Source organism: Doryrhamphus excisus, linkage group LG4 (genome assembly GCF_037039965.1).
Source record: "Doryrhamphus excisus strain RoL-2023G ecotype Guam linkage group LG4, RoL_Dexc_Guam_v1.1, whole genome shotgun sequence".
In the NCBI taxonomy this organism is placed as follows: Eukaryota; Metazoa; Chordata; class Actinopteri; order Syngnathiformes; family Syngnathidae; genus Doryrhamphus; species Doryrhamphus excisus.
Window position 1 is genome coordinate 23,185,001 of NC_136360.1, and position 20,870 is coordinate 23,205,870.

Below are 20,870 nucleotides of genomic sequence, written 5' to 3' on the forward strand. Positions count from 1 at the left end.
CTAATTTGGCCAGCAAGAGCCAAGCTGACCCTCAGTGGCCCGTCGTAATAAAAGACCATGTTGACCACCGACTGTCCTGGTAATCATGCCCACTGAGGATGCTGGAAGACTCTACACCCAAAAATAGAAATAGTGTAAAAGTCAGTAATCGCACCTTTTACCTCGGCTAATACGCTCGGGACTTCTCAGTAAGGTTTGTTTTTGGAGAAACCCAACTAAACTGTTACTTCTGTAGGCATTTTGGTTGTTTGTTTATTCGCTAGCATGGTTATGCAATAACTATTTTGCTGTTTGGGGAAACGGCTAAAGGGGAAGAAAAAAAATCCATTTCATTTTCAGTCTTCATTTTCACTTCATCACAGCAAGATTCCTTTTTGACACGGAATAATGTATGGATCTTAATCACAATATTCCGGCAGGTGGAGGAATGTGGTATCTGAGGGTGGTCCGGTCTGGCGTTGTTCTAAATTAGGGTTCTTTGACCTTGGCAGATGTCTGTGTTGCATCCCAATCTTGTCCCAGTTTCATCATTTTTTGGTTCAGAATTTCAGTATATCACAGTCTTGGGATACGGCAGCCATGTTGGGAGGAGGAAGTAGACAAGGCAGGAGAACATTCATTCATTTATTTTCTACCGCTTATCCTCACAAGGGTCACTGGGGGTGCTGGAGCCTATCCCAGCTGTCAATTCACCCTGGACTGGTGGCCAGCCAATCACAGGGCACATATAGACAAACAACCATTCACACTCACATTCATACCTATGGACAATTTGGAGTGGCTAATTAACCTAGCATGTTTTTGGAATGTGGGAGGAAACCGGAGTAACCGGAGAAACTCAAGGAGAACATGAGAGATGGCCGAGGATGGAATTGAACTCGGGTTTCCTAGCTGTGAAGCCTGTGTGCTAACCACCCGGCCGCTGTGCAGCCCTGGTTCAGTATATTTTTCATCAAAATAGTAGTCATGCCAAAATGTTGTGTTGCTGCTGGATGTTCACAGTATCCGAGTGATACTGTCGTGGCGGTGCTGGAGCCTATCCCAGCTGTCTTCGGGTGAGAGGCGGGGTACACCCAGGACTGGTGGCCAGCCAATCACAGGGCACATATAGACAAACAACCATTCACACTCACATTCATACCTATGGACAATTTGGAGTCGCAGATTAACCTAGCATGTTTTATACCCGGAGAAAACCATCACATGCACGGGGAGAACGTGCAAACTCCACACAGTGATGGCCGAGGGTGGAATCGAACTCGGGTCTCCAAGCTGTGCAGGCTGCACTAAACATGAACACGTCTTGTGATTATTTTTATTGCTTAAAACTACACTAAACATTCATTCATTCATTCATTTTCTACTGCTTATCCTCACAAGGGTCGCGGGCGTGCTGGAGCCTATCCCAGCTGTCTTCGGGTACACCTTTGACTGGTGGCCAGCCAATCACAGGGCACATATAGACAAACAACCATTCACACTCACATTCATACCTATGGACAATTTGGAGTCAACAATTAACCTAGCATGTTTTATACCCGGAGAAAACCATCACATGCACGGGGGGAACGTGCAAACTCCACACAGTGATGGCCGAGGGTGGAATCGAACTCAGGTCTCCAAGTTGTGCAGCCTGCACTGAACATGATATGTTTTATTGTAAATACATTTCGGGTTAAAAAACTTTGATTGCGAATTCATGTGCGCACGAAACGTGCAATGTTTTTAAAACAAGCAAAGCATCTGACTGACTGCAGAAGATGAACGCATGCAAGGCTGCGTAATGCCTCGTGGATAAATCATATCATGGTCACTGATATGAATCTTGTATGAATGTGGAAGACTTCAGCGTTCATATTACTTAAACATACTCCTGTTGGGCATCCCATAAATGATATTCATAGCATTATCCTGGAGGGAACTCTGCAGCTCCTGTGACCTTTCACAGGAAATAACCTCCCTCTGCTTCACCGTGGAGGCTCAGTGGGTGGAGACCAGCGCAACCAAAGACCAAAACCCGAGGGCGTCACGTTAAAATAAAACGAGGAACGTATTTAGGTTGAGAACGCAAAATATTGTTGAATACAGCCTGAGAACATTCAGCATTGACATATTCAGACCTGACTCATTAGTCATGTGAAGCATAAAATGATCAGAAAAAAAAAAAAGCCTGGAGGGATTTCATGTAGATTCACTCCGGCAAATCAGCAGCCAGCTTCCTCTCCGCCTGAGAACTACCGTCCCGCGGTCACAAAGGGCGAGAAGAGAGAATGAGATAAACTCATCTGAGCATTCGTCGACTTCCACCCACCTACCACTTGAAGAAGCGCTTCATTTAGTAGTCCTTTTCATTAATGTTTCTCTTTCATTTCCCCTGTTTTCCCCTCTCTCTTTCCCTCCTCGCTCCCTCTTTCTCAACTTGAAAGGTACGCATGAGCAAGTAACAAGAAGAAAAAGAAGAAGAAGCTGCTGGAGTAGCCGAAGATATGAAGTTAAAGAGGTTTTGAAAACAAGCCAGTGGTAAGTGGGGCCCCTTCATTTACTCGCCATTTTCTTCTTCTACGGAAAAAAAAAAAAAAAAAAAAAACTCGTCCCCAGTTGGCCTGTTCTTCTCCTCTATGTGTGTCTCTATTTATTCTGTTCTAAGTTTAAACAGTGCAACTCCGTCACTGTAAATCTGCAACAGCCGCAGTGTAGGATAATCCTATTTGAAAAAAAAAAAATAGAGCCGGACGTTAATCATATTGGGATTATTTTGCCAGATAGTGTGATAGCCATGTGACTTTGGATTTTAGCAGGAATGGTAATTTCATTTTGAACTGCATAAAAAAAAAAATGGACGCCCACTCAGCTTTTTAGATAACAAAAGTAAGAGCTAAAGGCAAAATGCCTCTGGAGTCAGAACCTGCAGCCATTAAGGAAATTGCTCCGAAGAAACCGAGACAAGTTTATTTATTATGCATGTGCTGGGGCACTGCCCCTTTGTCATGTGATACATGTGTACGTACAATGGAACCTTGGTTAGATGCATCCGTTCCCGAAGATCCGACTCAAATCATAACATAATCGAACCGATCTAATTATCGTATTTTCCGGACTATAAGTCGCACTTTTTTTCATAGGTTGGCTGTTCCTGCGACTTATACTCCAGAGCGACTTATAAATGAAAAAACTGTTGTATGTTACATAAACACTGGAGACTATGTTTATTTTTTTCGTGTAACTGAATAACCGTTCATTGTGTTAGCCTATCTTACATCGATTCAACCTGTTCTCTATTCTTTTGCATAATAAATTTGTAAGTTTGTAAAATAAATTACCCGCAAAAAATGCGACTTATATTCCAGTGCGCCTTATATATGTTGTTTTCTACCGAATTATGCATTTCTGGCCTTGTGCGACTTATACTCCGGAGCGACTTATAGTCCAGAAAATACGGTAATCAGTTTCAGAAAGCCAAAAATGTCAAAATGAGCACCTTCTTTATTAAAATGCTGGCACTTGCAACTTTCTTTGGCTCCATCGTGGGTTATTTTGCAGCCGACTTTTTTTTTTTTTTTCTACCTAGTTATGCATTTCTGGCCTTGTGCGACTCATACTCCGGAGCGACTTATAGTCCAGAAAATACGGTAATCAGTTTCAGAAAGCCAAAAATGTATCAAAATGCTGGCACTTGCAACTTTCTTTGGCTCCATTGTGGGTTATTTTGCCGCCGTGATGGAAAGAAAAGCAGAGACTTGAGGCATAACTGTGTTAGTTACCAAATAACTACAATGTCAACCACTGATGACATCATAGACACCAAGGGCATTTTTTATAAAAACACATAATGTAATGTAAGTTAGATTCATAGTTAGGCTACGATGACATGCGCCACCGGAAAATGTCGCTATAATTTGTTTTCATGTTAACCAAAAATATGCTAACTGAATCATATGCTAACCAAGGTTTCACTGTAACAATGAGCCAAATAGCCAAGTCTGATTTTAAATGTTGACGATAAATGATGGAAATGAAGCATCACCATCATAACAGTCATTAACTTTACAAGCACTGTTTGGATTGGATAATTAAGAAATGGCTGCCCTCATCAGTGACAAGTCATGCATGACAGTGTATGGAAGAGCATTAATAACACAACAATACAAGTGTGATTGAAAATGTATGCAAACCGAGGAAAAATCCTGCTATAAAATTTTGATGTTAACCAAAAAAAAAATGTTAACCAAAAAAACAAAATGTTTAGTAAATATACCAAATTAGTCCCCACATTCACAGTGAAAGAAGTAAACTCGTCAAATCTAGTGTGCAATTTGCATATCCCATGAATGTGCATGAGGTTTAGTTGAAAAGAAATCCTTTTTCCCGAGCTAATCATCACCAAAGATTGATGTATGACAAACTGTCATACATGTCCGAGTATTTGCACTGAGCCTGTCCATCCATATTGACAGGTGAGCTGAGACTGAGCGTGCGCTATTATCTACCTGTCACTGCAGAATGGCAGTGAGGGGCTCCTCCTGCGCTGCAGCTCGTCTTTCATTCCGAATCCCCCATCATTAGCTTTTTTTCAGAGGGAGGCCTTGACAATTTTTCCTTTGTCCAGTTCATTTAAAACTTCATTCGACCCAAAGTGAAGCACAGACTCCAATGCCATGCGCTTCATACTTAACTATACTGAAGATGAGTAATATTGCTTCGTGTTTCAAGATCAAAACCCCCCTTTATCGGGATGAGAATTATTGGAAATGTCATTTTATTCTGTGGTCTGTCGTTATATGATCTAAAAATTATACAGTTTCTTTTCTTAAAGATGGCAGAGCTACACTGCCGCTCAAAATTTTGGGATCACTTGCAAATTTCTTTGTTTTCCAAAGAAAAACAAATATTCATGCATTTCACAAACATTTGTATCCATTTCACAAACAATGAAAATGAATGAGATGATTTTGAAAGAAGGATGTAGATTTTTGCATAGAGGCCTACTATCAACAACTGTCAGTCCTCTGCATCAATCTCCTGGTATGGCTGCTAATCCAAGTTCATCATTTTATAAGGCTAATAGATGATTAGAAAACCCATTTAAAAAATCTAAACTAAAATTAAAATCTCTTACCATGCTGTTAAATACTCCCTTCAGAGAGCAGCACAAACTGGGTCTAACAAGGACAGAAAAACGATGCACAACCGTGCAAGAAGAAACAAACAGGAATTATTCCATATGATCGGTGTCGGAATCGGTCAGTTTCACTCATGGATGATTGGTATCAAAATCGGCAACATAAATCCCTCGTATTTACAAAGTCATAAACAGATTTTCCGTGCTCCAACTACAAAAATATTCCATTTATTGACTTGGAATCCTATATCGTGGAAATTAATTTATTGCTGGCAGGTCTGTAACCAATCAATTAATTAAGATTTTAAAAATCCTTAGCAATAGCACAAACTGGGTCTAACAAGGACAGAAAAACGATGCACAACTGTGCAAGAAGAAACAAACAAGAATTTTTCCATATGATCGGTGTCGGAATTGGTCAGTTTCACTCATGGATGATTGGTATTAAAATCGGCAACATAAATCCCTCGTATTTACAAAGTCATAAACAGATTTTCCGTGCTCCAACTACAAAAATATTACATTTATTGACTTAGAATCCTATATCGTGGAAATTAATTTATCGCTGGCAGGTCTGTAACCAATTAATTAATTAAGAATCTTTGCTAAAAATCTTTAGCAATAGCACAAACTGGGTCTAACAAGGACAGAAAAACGCTGCACAACTGTGCAAGAAGACAAATATGTGAGAGTGTCTAGTTGAAGACAAAGACGTCTCACAGGTCGTCACTTGGCAGCTGCACTAAATAGTAATTGATTTATCGCTGGCGGGTCTGTAACCAATTAATTAAACCAGGGGTGACTGTAATCATGAAAGACAAAAAAATTCCTTAGCGATAGCACAAACTGGGTCTAACAAGGACAGAAAAACGCTGCAGACAAATATGTGAGAGTGTGTAGTTTAAGACAGGTGGTCACCTGGCAGCTGCACTAAATAGTAGGCGTCAAACACCAGTGTCAGTATCAACAGTGAAGCGGCCACTTCAGGATGCTGGACTTGAAAGCAGGACTGCCAAGAAAAAGCCAGATCTCAGGAAAAACATGTGATCCCAAACTTTTTGAGCGGTAGTGTATAGTATCTCTAAGTAACCTACTGATTTATTTTTTTTTTATAACACTACTAATATGAAATAAGTGCTTATTGGTACCTCACCTCAGTGGCTAATGCATATACAGTAACTGGACTATGGTGTGAGCCTCCTAATGTATGTCCTAAGTGACGGTGATATGTGTTGTTGTCACTGATAATAAACCATTTGAAATCCATGTCGGAAAAAAAAAAAAATCAAATTCCAGGCAGCCTTTCTGGAAACCAGGACAGCACGAGTACAGCTGCTTTTACTGCCTATCATTTAGCCTCCACTGGGGATGGCTTTAGTGGCGCACAGATGAAGGATGTTTAGATTACGCTTTGCAAGCTGATTTATTGTGCATATTTTTTTTTCCCTGTGCTTTAAAAAAGGAGGCAAACTGTAATTGGATCAAAGTTCAGTGTCTATAATGTTTGATGTTGTTTATTCCAACTGGTGAGCTGGCTCTAACTAAGGCAATTTGGGTCAGTCGGCTGATGTATCACTCTGCCTCAAAGGGGCACTGCAGGGGTTTCATGTGGGATTTTTTTTCTCTTATTTTAGGATTACAACATCAGATCAATTTAAACAAGCCTTAAAAGTCAAATGTTTTTGCAGCTATATTTCATATGCATGTGTCCCCTGATGCCCCTTTTTGTACCTCCATTGTTGCTGATCCATGTGACCTAACCTGCACCGTTATGTTTAAGATTTCAGCAAACTGCTCACGCCGTTGCGTTGGAGTGAACCAGCAGCCGCAACCGCTGGCTGAGCTTTAAAGACAGTTTATAAGAAAAAGGGAGCGGTTAACTCTCGAGAGTGGTTTCCAGGATGTTAGCAGCACAATTAAACAAAGCTCTGCTAATCTTTACAGCTGGCATCTAGAGACGCCGTGTTCTCTCAGCACGCTGCTATCCGCTGGTTAATGTGCGCCAGTGAGCTTCGACAGTCAACGGCAACGTCAACACTGGGGTTGTCTCCCAAACCTGAAGGTTGCTGGTTCGCTCCTCCGTTTTCACACTCACAGTACCGATATAAAGATATGTGGAAAAAACGTGTCAGAATCGAGACCGGAAACCATTAACATTCACACCCACAAGTCTTGACTTAGCCTAACCTCCAGGTTTTTGACCTGTGGGACCCAACCCCGGGGACCAAATATGTGCCCTTCTTGCTGCGAGGTAACAGAACTAAGCCGTGTTGCCTCCTTGGAAATGAGCCAGCATTATTTTTTTTCATGGCTTCAGCACAGCTCGACCGCTTCATCAATGCAGACAATGGCATGCGCTGAACATGAACGCATCTTCCCGTGACATTTCACACCACCGCGGAGACCTTTAAACATTCAGCAGACTAAGCAATTTAAGTTCCCATGTAGCCCGGCGATAGCCTGTGAAACTCCAGAGAAGAAATAAACAAACTTGTGATGCCTCCCAACACAAATGGCAGGGATATGTATATATTCAGGGTGGGGTGCAGAGATGCTATCTTTGGGTCTATTAATGTAGCCAGTGCCGTGTTTCCTCAGGCCATCCGACTTAATCCAGAGGAATGAGCGTGAATGGGACTGCGGCTCGGGCTTGCCATAGCTACTTAGGTTCTGGTTGAGAGCACAGTGCTGTGTGGGCGAATCTATTCTGTCCTGAGCAGGGAATAGCATAAACATTGCTTAGGGAACACAGGCAGACAAGCAGGCAGGCAGGCATGCATGCACTCAAGCGGACAAGAGCTAAACTATAAGGATGGTTGCCTTTAATTTCCTTTCGACATACTCCGCTCAACTGTCCAGGGCCCCAGAGTAGTCATTTTCTACCGCTTTTTCCTCACGAGGGTCGCGGGGGTGCCCTGGACACCCTGGACTGGTCGCCAGCCAATCACAGGGCACATATAGACAAACAACCATTCACACTCACATTCATACCTATGGACAATTTGGAGTCGCTAATTAACCTAGCATGTTTTTGGAATGTGGGAGGAAACCGGAGTACCCGGAGAAAACCCTTGCATGCACCCGACAGAGATTTGTGGATTGAACTCGGGTCTCCTAGATGTGAGGCCCGTGCGTGTTTTTGGAACCCTAACCCTAACCCGGCAAAAACCCATGAGAACATGCAAACTCCACACAGAGGGTGGATTTGAACCCTGGTCTCCTAGCTGTGAGGTCTGCACGCTAACCACTCGACCGCCGCGGGGCACAGCAGTCAGATATAAAAAGTTAAACATTAAAAACAGATTTAAAGAGTTGGGTTTTTAGTTGTTTTTTGAAACTGGGAAAGTCAGGGCAAGCACGGAGCGAATGGGGCAAAGAGTTCCAGAGGGTGGGGGGCAGCGATGGAGAAGGCTCTGAAACCCCAGGTTCGGAGCTTGGTCTTACAGGGGAGTGCCAGGAGGTTGGAGTCTGATGAGCGAAGGGGGATGCGGGGGATTGTGTGGATGGAGCAGGTCTGTGAGATATGGGGGGGTCAGATCGTTTGTTGAGGGTTTTGGATGGTGTACTGTAGAGAATACTGTTGCAGTAGTCCATTCTGGTTGGGATGAATGCATGGATCAGGGATTCAGCGGCAGAAAATGAAAGTGATGGACGGAGTCGGGCTATGTTCTTAAGATGGAAAAATGGAAGAATGCAGTCCGGGTTAACTGTTTGATGTGGGGTTCAAATGAAAGGGTGGGGGTCCAGGAGGATACCAAGGGATGGAGTGAGGGTGGCACTGTCAAATTGAAGATAGAAGTTATGGGTGGGTGTTGTGGTGTTTTTGGGACCCATGATGATAATATCTGTTTTGTCACTATTAAGTTTAAGAAAATTTTGTTCCATCCAAGTTTTGATATCAACTAAGCAGTTGGTGAGGGTGGAGTAGATGTTGGTGGAGGTGGTAGAAATGTATAGTTGAATATCATCGGCGTAGCTGTGGAAATTGAGGCCATGTCGACGGATGATATTGCCAAGTGGAAGGATGTAGAGGATGAAGAGAAGAGGACCAAGCACCGAACCTTGGGGAACACCTTGAGGTAAAGGGGCTATGGAGGAGCAGCAGCTATTTATGTGCACAAACTGTTGACGATTGGTGAGGTATGATTGGAGCCAGGAGAGAGCAGAATCAAATTTTGAGCAGACTCAAGATTTTTTTCAACTGTTTAGGCAGGTTTTGGTGAAAATCCAGGATTCCAGGTCAATAAATGGAATATTTTTGTAGTTCGAGCACGGAAAATCTGTTTATGACTTTGTAAATACGAGTGATTTATGTTGCCGATTTTGATACCAATCATCCAAAAAGCTGTTTTTATCCCTTTTCTTGTTGATTTCCTTTGGCATGTACCATGTCATGAAAGAGTTGACGATCGATGATACAAACGTTGGTACGTTGGTAATGTTATAAGATATGAAAGCAAAGCCAAACAGACCCCTTATTAGCAAAGTAATACAGTAAAGTCTCGTTATATCGATCTTCTCGGGAGTCGGAAGAAATATCGATATAACCGGACTATCCATATATCCGATCCTGCGCCGAACTGCATTAAAAGTGGGCAATACACATGCCTGCAACAGAAGAACCAACTGCGTTCGTGGTTTCTCTTGTGTGTATAGATTCTATATAGGCATGTGTTTGGCCAGCTATGTGGGGCGGGTTGAGCATGACCTGTGAACCAGGAAGTGCGGGAATCGGTGTGTGTGCTGTGCTCTGGTGGAGGAAGTGTGAAAAATAAAGTTGACTGGAAGCAGCCGTTCGCCGTGTTCTTTTTTTGGTATTGAAATCCTTAAGCAAAGATTGATTTAAGCTGCTTTTGTATCGATATAAGCAGACCAAATTGGCTGGCGGGAGATGAAAAGGGCATCGTAGTAACCGGATTATCATAATAACCGGGTATCGTACTAACGGAACTAATTATATCATAAAAGACTAGAAATTTGCCGGTAAATTAAAATAGTATCGTAATAAGTAGTAATTCGTTTTAACCGATATCGATATAACGAGACTTTACTGTAACTACAAAACTGTAAATCTGAAAGGGAAGCTCGGGTTAGCTGTATGTACACGTCGCCGTCTTGCACAAGTATTGGTCTTCTGTTAAACCCACACATAATTTTCAATTCTTTATTAACCCAAATAATGCTGATTTTGTCTCAAAATAGGCTATTGATGCAAAATAGGCACCCCCATGTAGTCAGAATGGGCCGGTCTGTATCACATCACATTTTTATAAGATGCCACGCGATTAATAGTCAGACTCCTCCGCATCCAATCGTCAAATTAAAGCCACAGTATGTGGAAATGACCTGTTTTAGCTTTGTTATGGTGCTTCACTAAAGTATGTACACTTATCTATCCACCGCCTCTCTGTTGTATAACACACATTCAATCAAAAAGTCACTCCACAAGAAATCTATCCAGATGGAGGAGGAGCAACGACTTGCTGACTGTCTTGCAGTCTTTAAGTGATCTGGGTTTACTCCGTGGCACACTGGTGCATTGACCCCCTGACCCCTCCATGTAAACAGAACACCACTGTTCCTCCTTGCACTACCCTGATGCCACCCCCACCCGCACTCCCGTGCTACCAAATAAGGCAGTCTGAGAGGCAGCAAGTCGGTCAGCCAAGCCAGCGAGGAGGCCATTAGCGAGCCAGCAAGTCAGTAGAGAGGATGGTAGAAAACCACCTCTGGCATCACTCATCAGTATCACCCTCAGTCGTCTCTCTGTGGTGTGCAAGCGCACGTGCACCCGGGCCATGCATGCGCATGTGTGCTCACTGAAAGGCACGCTTATTCCTGCGCTGGGCATTAGCACACGTAACCACCCCAAAAGCTTGCAAGGCGCACAAATGCACATTTGAGCTTACTCAAGAAATCACTCCGAGGCACAGGCGCATACAAAAGACTCTGGCAGGACAAGAACTGTACGTTCAAAGGATTCAAAGGAAGAATATATATGTGTGTGTATGTATGTACAGGGTCAGGCAAAATGATCTGGCATATTTGTAGGTTAAATAAAAGGCAAATAAAGTAAAGATACAAAAAAGTGTTTCATTATTTTTAAATCAGTTTTGATGGTGCAATGTCAGCCGGTTGATTTTCATTTCAATGCAGATCCAGTAGCTCTGAAGTTGGTAACCCATAACAAGATGATGGAGCTGCTACGGGATCATGTCTACCGAGATTGAAGTGCAAACCGAACACTTGTTGTGTTGCAGTTACGGATTTGTTTCTTTTGAAAGTGCGATGCTCACCAGTCCAATTCATGGCAGCAACTGAAAAAGAAATGAAAAACAATGACATTATAAAGAAACAAAGCAAAAAAATGAAATCAATTTTTGTTACTTTACTTTATTTGCCTTTTATTTAACCTACAAATGTGTCAGATCATTTTGCCTGACCCTGTATATATATATACAGCGTTGAAGCAAGTCTTACATATAACTCTCAATCTGCATCACAAGACACACAACTATGGTGCGTTCAAGGACCACCAAATTGAATGATTGCTCACCAGTCCAATTCATGGCAGCAACTGAAAAAGAAATGAAAAACAATGACATTATAAAGAAACAAAGCAAAAAAAATGAAAAACACTTTTTGTTACTTTACTTTATTTGCCTTTTATTTAACCTACAAATGTGTCAAATAATTTTGCCTGATCGTGTGTATATATATATATACAGTGTTGAAGAAAGTCTTACATATAAGTCTCAATCTGCATCACAAGACACACAAATGGTGCGTTCAAGGACCACCAAATTGAATGAAATTAAATGAAATTTAATGCACAACATAATCATCATGCACAGAACAATGAACAACTTCCAATTAACCTAGCATGTTTTTGGAATGTGGGAGGAAACCGGAGTACCCGGAGAAAACCCACGCATGCACGGGGAGAACATGCAAACTCCACACAGAGATGGCCGAGGATGGAATTGAACTCGGGTCTCCTAGCTGTGAAGCATGTGTGCTAACCACCCGGCCGCTGCGCAACCCTGGTTCAGTATATTTTTCATCAAAATAGTAGTCATGCCAAAATGTTGTGTTGCTGCTGGATGTTCACAGTATCCGAGTGATACTGTTGTGGGGGTGCTGGAGCCTATCCCAGCTGTCTTCTGCCGAGAGGCGGGGTCCACCCTGGACTGGTGGCCAGCCAATCACAGGGCACATATAGACAAACAACCATTCACACTCACATTCATACCTATGGACAATTTGGAGTGGCTAATTAACCTAGCATGTTTTTGGAATGTGGGAGGAAACCGGAGTACCACACAGAGATGGCCAAGAGTGGGATTGAACTCGGGTGTCCTTGCTGTGAGGTCTGTGCGCTAACCACTCGACCACCGTGCAGCGGGAGTTAAATGTCGATATCATGTTTTCACCAATTTCACTTATGACCTTCCCGATGTTTTCCTTGGGGGTGAAGAACTCTTATTTTGACTGTTCACACTTGTTGTTTTATCACGTGGTATCTTATCTTTGGAAGTGTCAGGCGCTTCAGTCCAGGGGCCGCCGACTGTGATTCTAAGACATCCACCGCAACCAGTAGGCACAGTTTGAACCAGACCAACAGTTTATTGTGGTAATCTCAAGCACTCCTTGTGTGTATTTCTTTGTCTCTCTCACTCACCCACAAATTCTTTGGATTATTTTGCTGCGCTCTTTCACCTGCCTCCAAAAGTCAGCCAAGTGCAACAGAGCTGGAGGGAAAAGACAAAAAAAAAAAAAGCATATTGAGAGCGGGCCTGTGAAAGGGATTTGAAGGAGAACGGAAGAGTGAGCGAGTCAGTTTAGGAGTAGAGAAGCCCTCTTAGGGGCCCCCGACTGCAACACATTAAGCTTTCAAACCATATTTAGTGATATAGTTTATCACATTTCTTCTTCACTGAGACTTTTGTTGTTTGTTTGTCTCTCATCATGATATTGTTGGATGCACACGTCCAAAATGTCAAATATGAGCATCATATTGGATTAAGATACATGCAGTACTTGGTAATGGTAATGGTAATGGTAATGGTTTTATTTCATTTGAACATGCATCAGATCACAATTGAATGCATCACATAATCAGTTCACAGTTCCACATGTCCAAAAGGAGTAGGAAGAAGCAAAGCTTATTAAATCCTACCTCTCCATCTGATACTTTTACAATCAGTAACTGTTACATTTGTTCACTTCCTGCTTTCCTAATATTGTTTAATTTTTAATTTTTAATTTTTAATTTTTAATTTTTAATTTTTAATTTTTAATTTTTAATTTTTAATTTTTAATTTTTAAATTTTATTGTAGTCACGTTCCAAAGTATGAGGTGATATGACCATACAATGACATAATGTGTACCATAGTAAGTGTCAATTTATGTTATTTCCATCATTTATCTTCAACATTTAATTTGGCTCATTATTACAGTGAAACCTCGGTTAGCGTATGTCTCAGTTAGCATATTTTTTTGGTTAACATGAAAAACAAATTATAGCTACATTTTCCGGTGGTGCATGTCATCATATACTGCGTGAGTCTAACTTACATTACAGTTTTTATAACAAAATGGCCTTGGTGTCTATGATGTCATCAGTGGTTGGCACTGTAGTTATTTGCTAACTAACACAGTTATGCCTCAAGTCTCTGCTTTTCTTTCCATCACGGCTGCAAAATGGTATTGTTTTTATTTCATTTGAACATGCATCAGATTACAATTGAGTGCAAAAGGAGTAGGAAGAAGCAAAGCTTATTAAATCATACCCCTCCATCTGGTACTTTTACAATCAGTAACTGTTACATTTGTTCACTTCCTGCTTTCTTAATATAATTTAAGTTTTTTTTTTTGTCAAACCAGTTCACAGTTCCACATGTCCAAAAGGAGTAGGAATTTTTTAATTTTTATTTTTTTTGTCACATACCGAAGTACGAGGTAATATGACCATACAATGCCATAATGGGTACCATAGTAAGTGTCAATATAGTGATATATTTTGCACATCATGACTGGTTGTATTTAGCAAACATCAACTGCTTGTATTGTTGTGTTCAGTTGTGTTCAGTTCATACAGTTAATACAGTATTACACATAATAAAAAATACCCCTATTATACAATTTTTAATAATAATCATATTGTCATATTTAACATAACATAACATAACAAAAACACGAATCACCTGAAGGGGGACCGACAGACAATTTCTGTTGATTTTCTCCATACAGCAGTTCACTAGACTTGTAACCTTATTCCCCCCGTTGCCCTCAACGTGCCCCCCCCCATGTTGTCGCACTCCCGTCTATTTCCAGTGCTCACTTGTGTATCAAGGTAATGAATTTATAATCTCTCCCAAGCGCTTTGTAGATCTCTATCACGGTGGGAGATAAGAGGCAGCATCGTTGCACTCTAATAGCTGTCAGTCTGTCTCTGTGGCTGTTGTTTGTGTACAGTGTGTGTACGTGTGTGTGTATGTGTGTGTGTGTATGTGAGTGAGCAAATGTCACCTTCATTTTAGCCTACAAAGGCTAAAGGCCACACCGGCATATGAAGATTCAATTCCTTGATTCCAGTGTGTTTTATATGTTAAAAGGAATCTAAGTGAGCTGCCATCCTGATGTTATTTCATTGTGTTTAGGATGAGGTGATGCAATGTCTCCCCGTGGAATGGGATGTGGAAGCAGGTTGTCGCCTCCGGAGACAAAGTGAGCAATGGTCCCGCCGCTATCGGGGTGATTGTGCGTCATCGCCTATGGGTGACATTGATAAACGGGCGGGATGCGGGAGAACAATAAGGAAAGAAGCAATGGTTCTTGTGCAGACCAAACCTACCTTCACTTGGGTTACACACCTTGGAGGCGGGGGGTGGGGGGGGCAACAACTTGACCTTTTGGCACTAAGTTTTGAGGGTTTTTTTTGGTCAAATCAGTTCACAGTTCCAATTAATTTTGACCCCTCCATCTGGTACTTTTAAAATCAGTAATTGCTACATTTGTTCACTTCCTGCTTTCCTAATATAATAAAAAAATTTGTTTGTTTTTTTCTAAATTTATTAATTTTCATTTTTTAATTTTTTTCATGTTTTTAATTTTTTTAATTTTTTTAATTTTTTTAATTTTTTTAATTTTTTTAATTTTTTTAATTTTTTATTTTTTTTTTGTCACATACCAAAGTACTCAATGATATGAGCATCCAATGCCATAATGGGTACCATAGTACATGTCAATATAGTGATATATATATATATATAAAGCACATCATGACTGGTTGAGTATCTGAGTTTTTTTTATGTAAATTAAAATTTTTGACTGTAGTGTAAAGATCTGGGTCTCTATACGTGATCAAAAATTTGTCGCAAAAAATAGACAGGTAGAGTGCTCCAAAAACTAGCAAATTCCGAATTCTTGTCCTCTTCCCGTTTCATCTCCTACACAAAATAATTTGGTTGAAATTGCCCCAAATGTCGGTCAAGTGGTTAGCGCAAAGGCCCCGCAGCTTGGATACCCGAGTTCAATTCCACTTTCAACTATCTCTGTGCGGGGTTTGCATGTTCTCCCTGTGCATACGTGGGTTTTCTCCGGGTACTCCGATTTCCTCCCACATTCCAAAATTTATGTCACTTTCATTGGAGTCGATCCTCTAAATGTGTAATGATGTGTAGCGTTAAAGAGCGGGGTGATTTCCGACTGTCTGTGAACGTGGCGTTCGTTACCTTCGAGGTCGCGAGGTAGCAGACAACGTAGCTTCGTTTTTTTTTTTTTTTTTTAGCAATAAAGAGAATGTAAATGATTGCACGGTGCACGAGTGGTTAGTGAGCAGGTCTCACAGCTAGGAGACCCGAGTTCAATTCCACCCTCGGCCATCTCTGTGTGGAGTTTGTCTGTTAAGATAAGATATGCCTTTGTTCGTCCCTCAGTGGGGAAAATCTTCCCGTATATGCGTGGGTTTTCTCCGGGTACTCCGGTTTCCTCCCACATTCCAAAAACATGCTAGGTTAATTAGCGACTCCAAATTGTCCATAGGTATGAATGTGAGTGTGAATGGTTGTTTGTCTATATGTGCCCTGTGATTGGCTGGCCAACAGTCCGGGGTGGACCCCACCCCGCCTCTCGCCCCAAGACAGCTGGGATAGGCTCCAGCACCCCCGCGACAGTATCAATTGGATACTGTGAACATCCAGCAGCAACACAACATTTTGGCATGACTACTATTTTGATGCCCCGCCGCTTGCCTGAAGACAGCTGGGATAGGCTCCAGCACCCTTGCGACCCTCTTGAGGATAAATGGTAGAAAATTAATGAATGAATGAATTTTTCCCAGCATGCTTTGCTAAAATAATCTTGTTTGACTACTTTATGCCTATATGCTATTATGCCCCGCCTCTTGCCTGAAGACAGCTGGGATAGACTCCAGCACCCCTGTGACCCTTGTGAGGATAAGCGGTAGAAAATGAATGAATGGATGAATTTTTCCCAGCATGCTTTGCTAAAATAATCTTGTTTCACTGCTTTATGCCTACATGCTATTATGCCCCGCCTCTTGCCTGAAGACAGCTGGGATAGACTCCAGCACCCATGTGACCCTTGTGAGGATAAGCAGTAGAAAATGAATGAATGGATGAATTTTTCCCAGCATGCTTTGCTAAAATAATCTTGTTTGACTGCTTTATGCCTATATGCTATTATGTTCCGCCTCTTGCCGAAGACAGCTGGGATAGGCTCCAGCACCCCTGCGACCCTCTTGAGTATAAGCAGTAGAAAATTAATGAATGGATTTTTCCCAGCATGCTTTGCTAAAATAATCATGTTTGACTGCTTTATGCCTATTTATGCCTGTATGCTATTATGCCCCGCCTCTCCAGCACCCCCCACGACCCTCGTTGGGATAATCGGTAGAAAACGAATGAAAGAATGAGATTGTGGATCAACCACCTCCTCATATGTTTTAGAAATAATTAATAATTAAAATATGCAAAATACTGAAAACTGAACCAATTTCAATGAAACGCTAAGCCTTGACGAAGACCTTGACTTGAAGGCGTATCGGGGTCAGAATGGGGGAGCGCAGGTTTCACTAGCCTGGCGTCGCATCTCCACGGCGTAGCATGATGTTTCATGAATCTGTAACGACGACTCAAACGATTCAACACCCTCCCTTGAGCGCTCATCCCGTCTTCCACTCTCTGCGTTTACATGGCATTTATGAAGACTCACAAGGAAAACAAAAAGTAGAGCAAAGGCGGGCGAGAGAGAGAGAAAGAGAAAGAGAGCTAGCTCCCGGTGTAGCCGAGTCTCATTATTCCGTTATAGATTGCACATGTCAGGCTGTAAGTGCTCTTTTTATCCTTTCCAAAGCACTAACCTCGGCCACTGAGCACATTTCCTTACCAGAGTGAAATTTACCATGTTAAGGCCCCACGCCGCCACGGGAATGACAACGAGACTATAAGATTTACCGGTCAGCTTAAATGTAAATAAGAATCCAAAGCAGGAACCTATGAAGCATAAATTGATGTTTTTTTTTTACTAAGTATTTAATCGATTAGAGACCCTCATTCCCGTTTTACACCTAGTTACAAGTCTGGGTTTTGAATAAAGAGCAGATAGAGGACATTGGAAGCGTCGCTTGTGGCTTACCGCCAATAAGCAGCCGAGACTCTTCCCATCCGTTATTCCCTGCATTCCCTACAAAGTTCACACATAATTTATTACCGTACACTCCCTTCAGTTGGGCCTCTCTTTTTTTAATGCTCTCATAAATTGCCGTCGTCGCCCCCCCCCCCTTCCCAATTGTCTTGTAACTCATCCCGAGTGTTCCATTATAGGGAACTTTCTTATTCGGAATTGTATTCATTAATTACGGATGCTACGTTGGAAATATAATCCATAAAAGAAAAGAACAATTCAAAAGAACAAAAAACTTCATTTAACATGTTGTTCCACTTTGAGTACTTTTAACTAATATGTTTTGATTAAATTGAACTATGGCTAGGCGGCACGGTGGTCTAGTGGTTAGCGCACAGACCTCACAGCTAGGAGACCAGGGTTCAATTCCACTGTGGGTTTTCTCCGAGTACTCCGGTTTCCTCCCACATTCCAAAAAACATGCTAGGTTAATTAGCGACTCCAAATTGTCTATAGGTATGAATGTGAGTGTGAATGGTTGTTTGTCTATATGTGCCCTGCGATTGGCTGGCTGGCTCGTCTAAAAACAGCTGGGATAGGCTCCAGCACCCACTGCGACCCTTGTAAGGAAAAGCGGTAGAAAATTAATGAATGAATGAATGAACTATGGCTAGGCGGCACGGGGGTCTAGTGGTTAGCGTGCAGACCTCAAAGCTAGGAGATCCCACCCTCGGTCATTTCTGTGTGGAGTTTGCATGTTCTCCCCGTGCATGCGTGGGTTTTCTCCGGGTACTCCGGTTTCCTCCCACATTCCAAAAACATGCTAGGTTAATTAGCGACTCCAAATTTTCCATAGGTATGAATGTGAGTGTGAATGGTTGTTTGTCTATATGTATATGTATATATGTCTATACGTTTTTTTTTATATTATTAGAGCCCTCTCGACATGAAATAACACCCCTACAATCACCTTTAGACTCGTTTTACCCAATATCGTAGACTTAATAAGAGAAGTTAAAACATGTCAGATATAATATGAGCTCACACGTTAGCATTGGTAGCATTATGTCAGCTATAATATGAGCTCACACGTTAGCATTGGTTAGCATTACCTGTTCTTTTTTTTTCGTCCTGTTCTACACAGTACTTCCTGCAGTGACAATTGTCAATATCATCAATATAACATTACTGACACCTAGTGACCAGTGTGGAATACTACATATCATCATATGTCTTTGAATGCAACTTCAGAATGCCTTATAGTGTATTTGTATTTTTGGTTATTTTAGCATTTTTATGCTGGAATATGTTTAATTTACACAAAAATATGTAAAAAGAGGGCAAAATGTAAAACTGTTTTTTTACATACACCTGGTTACACATTTCCGTATACTTGACTTTTTTTCTCCGTGTAAGCTAGGTGTGTCTTGCGAAAGTTCAAAGTTCAAAGTCCTGCCCATGACATAATCTGAACATAAAATCAAACATGGTCGCAATGAACAGACACAAAACATCAACGTTTCCTTTTTGGAAAGTTGTTATGGTAACTGACAAAAAAACAAAACATGACGCCGATACGAAGAAAGTTTTACATTGCTGTTTTCTTTTTCTTTTTCTTTTATTACTCTCCAAAATAATATATACTTACATTTCAATTGCAAACTAATAAATAAATAAACACACACACAAAATAATGATAATTTTTGAGTATTATAATAAACATACATTCATAAATGATCATAAAAATTAATTTATGGACACACTTTTTAAAATTTAAATTAGTCAGCTTGGTTGTGTTTGTGATTTCCAATTCTTATAAATAGACGACTAAAGGTTTTGAACGCACCAACTCGTGGCATACAATGTACGACGCAACAGAGAAGACAAAACAAAGTTAAGGAGGATTCCATGAACGCACCACAGAGCTCCGTATTTTCCTCCTGCCTCTGTCGAAGAGGAGGAGGAGAAGGAGAAGGAGGAGTAGGAGGGGGAGGAGGGCAAAAGAGGGGGCATTTGACTCTTGTCTCCCAACCCCCAGTCAGTCGTACGAGGTGGATTTGGGAAGAAAAGAAGCCAAACCTGCGACGTGGAGATAACGACAGAAGCAGAAAGGAGACATTCGGTGATCCAGGCGCGGCGGTGTCGCGCTCGGATTACCGTGGGTTATTTTGTACTTTTTTTTTTTTACCTTTCTTCCACAGTGGAGAATCCGCGTCTGATCGGAGAAGGAAATAAAACACGTTTATCTACGCCGCTCTCGCCATCTTATTGACTGCACCGCCTCTCGAAAAGTGGAATAAAACGTTTTCTTTTTCAAGCAGGATGCACACGATCGCTTTTCCTGAAGGAATAGGACCGTTCTCCCACAAAGAGTAGCCCACGGATTTTAAACCTTTTTCCCCCCTTTGGGGGGGGGGTCTTCTCATACTTTTGATTTCACGCTCCTTCAAGTAAGTTTATATTTTATTCATTGTGAAAATGGCATGTTTTGTTTTTGTATGGAAACATTTGACGTGGAAGGAAAGTGCAAGTTTGTAAACATTGGCGTGCACAGATTTATCCACAGAAAGTGAGTGGACACGAACCGGTGGTGGTGGGGGGGCAGTTGCTGTGCTTGCTTGGGTGGAAACTTAACAGACGTATTTGGTCATTTACCCATAATAAACTTAGTAAAATTCACAATGTCATATATTTATATATCATTGACAAAACAACAATGCATCCCACCAGGCATCATACAACTCTTTCTTCAGCAAAACAATCAGCTTTAAAAAATATTTACCACAATTTTCAATTGCATTGTACCTATAAGGTAAGATGCAAGATTCTGCAAAAAAAAAAAATTAAAAAAAATAAAATTTCTTTGTTGAAACACTCACACACAATTTTCAAAGCCATATGCTTATGTCTGGGGTGTCCAATGTGCGGTGCCTGGGCCCATTTGCATTCTTTCATTAGTTTCCTTAAATTATCATTGAAAAAACAACCAACAGAAATTGAAAAGTTAGCGGTAATTCCAAGAATAAAGTCAAATATTAATGGGAAAAAAAAGTTGTACTCTAACAATAAAAGTGGTATTTCTACAAGAATACGTTGTAATAT

The 20,870-nt window shown here is 41.3% G+C and overlaps 1 protein-coding gene across 11 annotated transcripts in view; it reads left to right on the top strand.

Moving 5' to 3' along the window:
- ptprsa (protein tyrosine phosphatase receptor type Sa) overlaps positions 1 to 20,870 on the top strand; it is a 312,838-nt gene that overhangs the window by 62,737 nt on the left and 229,231 nt on the right. For 10 of the 11 annotated variants that reach the window (XM_078790398.1, XM_078790401.1, XM_078790402.1 and 7 more), the window contains exon 2: positions 2,427 to 2,520. The gene's annotated coding sequence lies outside the window, so the exon portion shown is untranslated. Of the gene's footprint in view, positions 1 to 2,426; positions 2,521 to 19,751; positions 20,219 to 20,870 lie in introns of those variants that run through there. The other variant, XM_078790399.1, reaches the window with a different exon arrangement.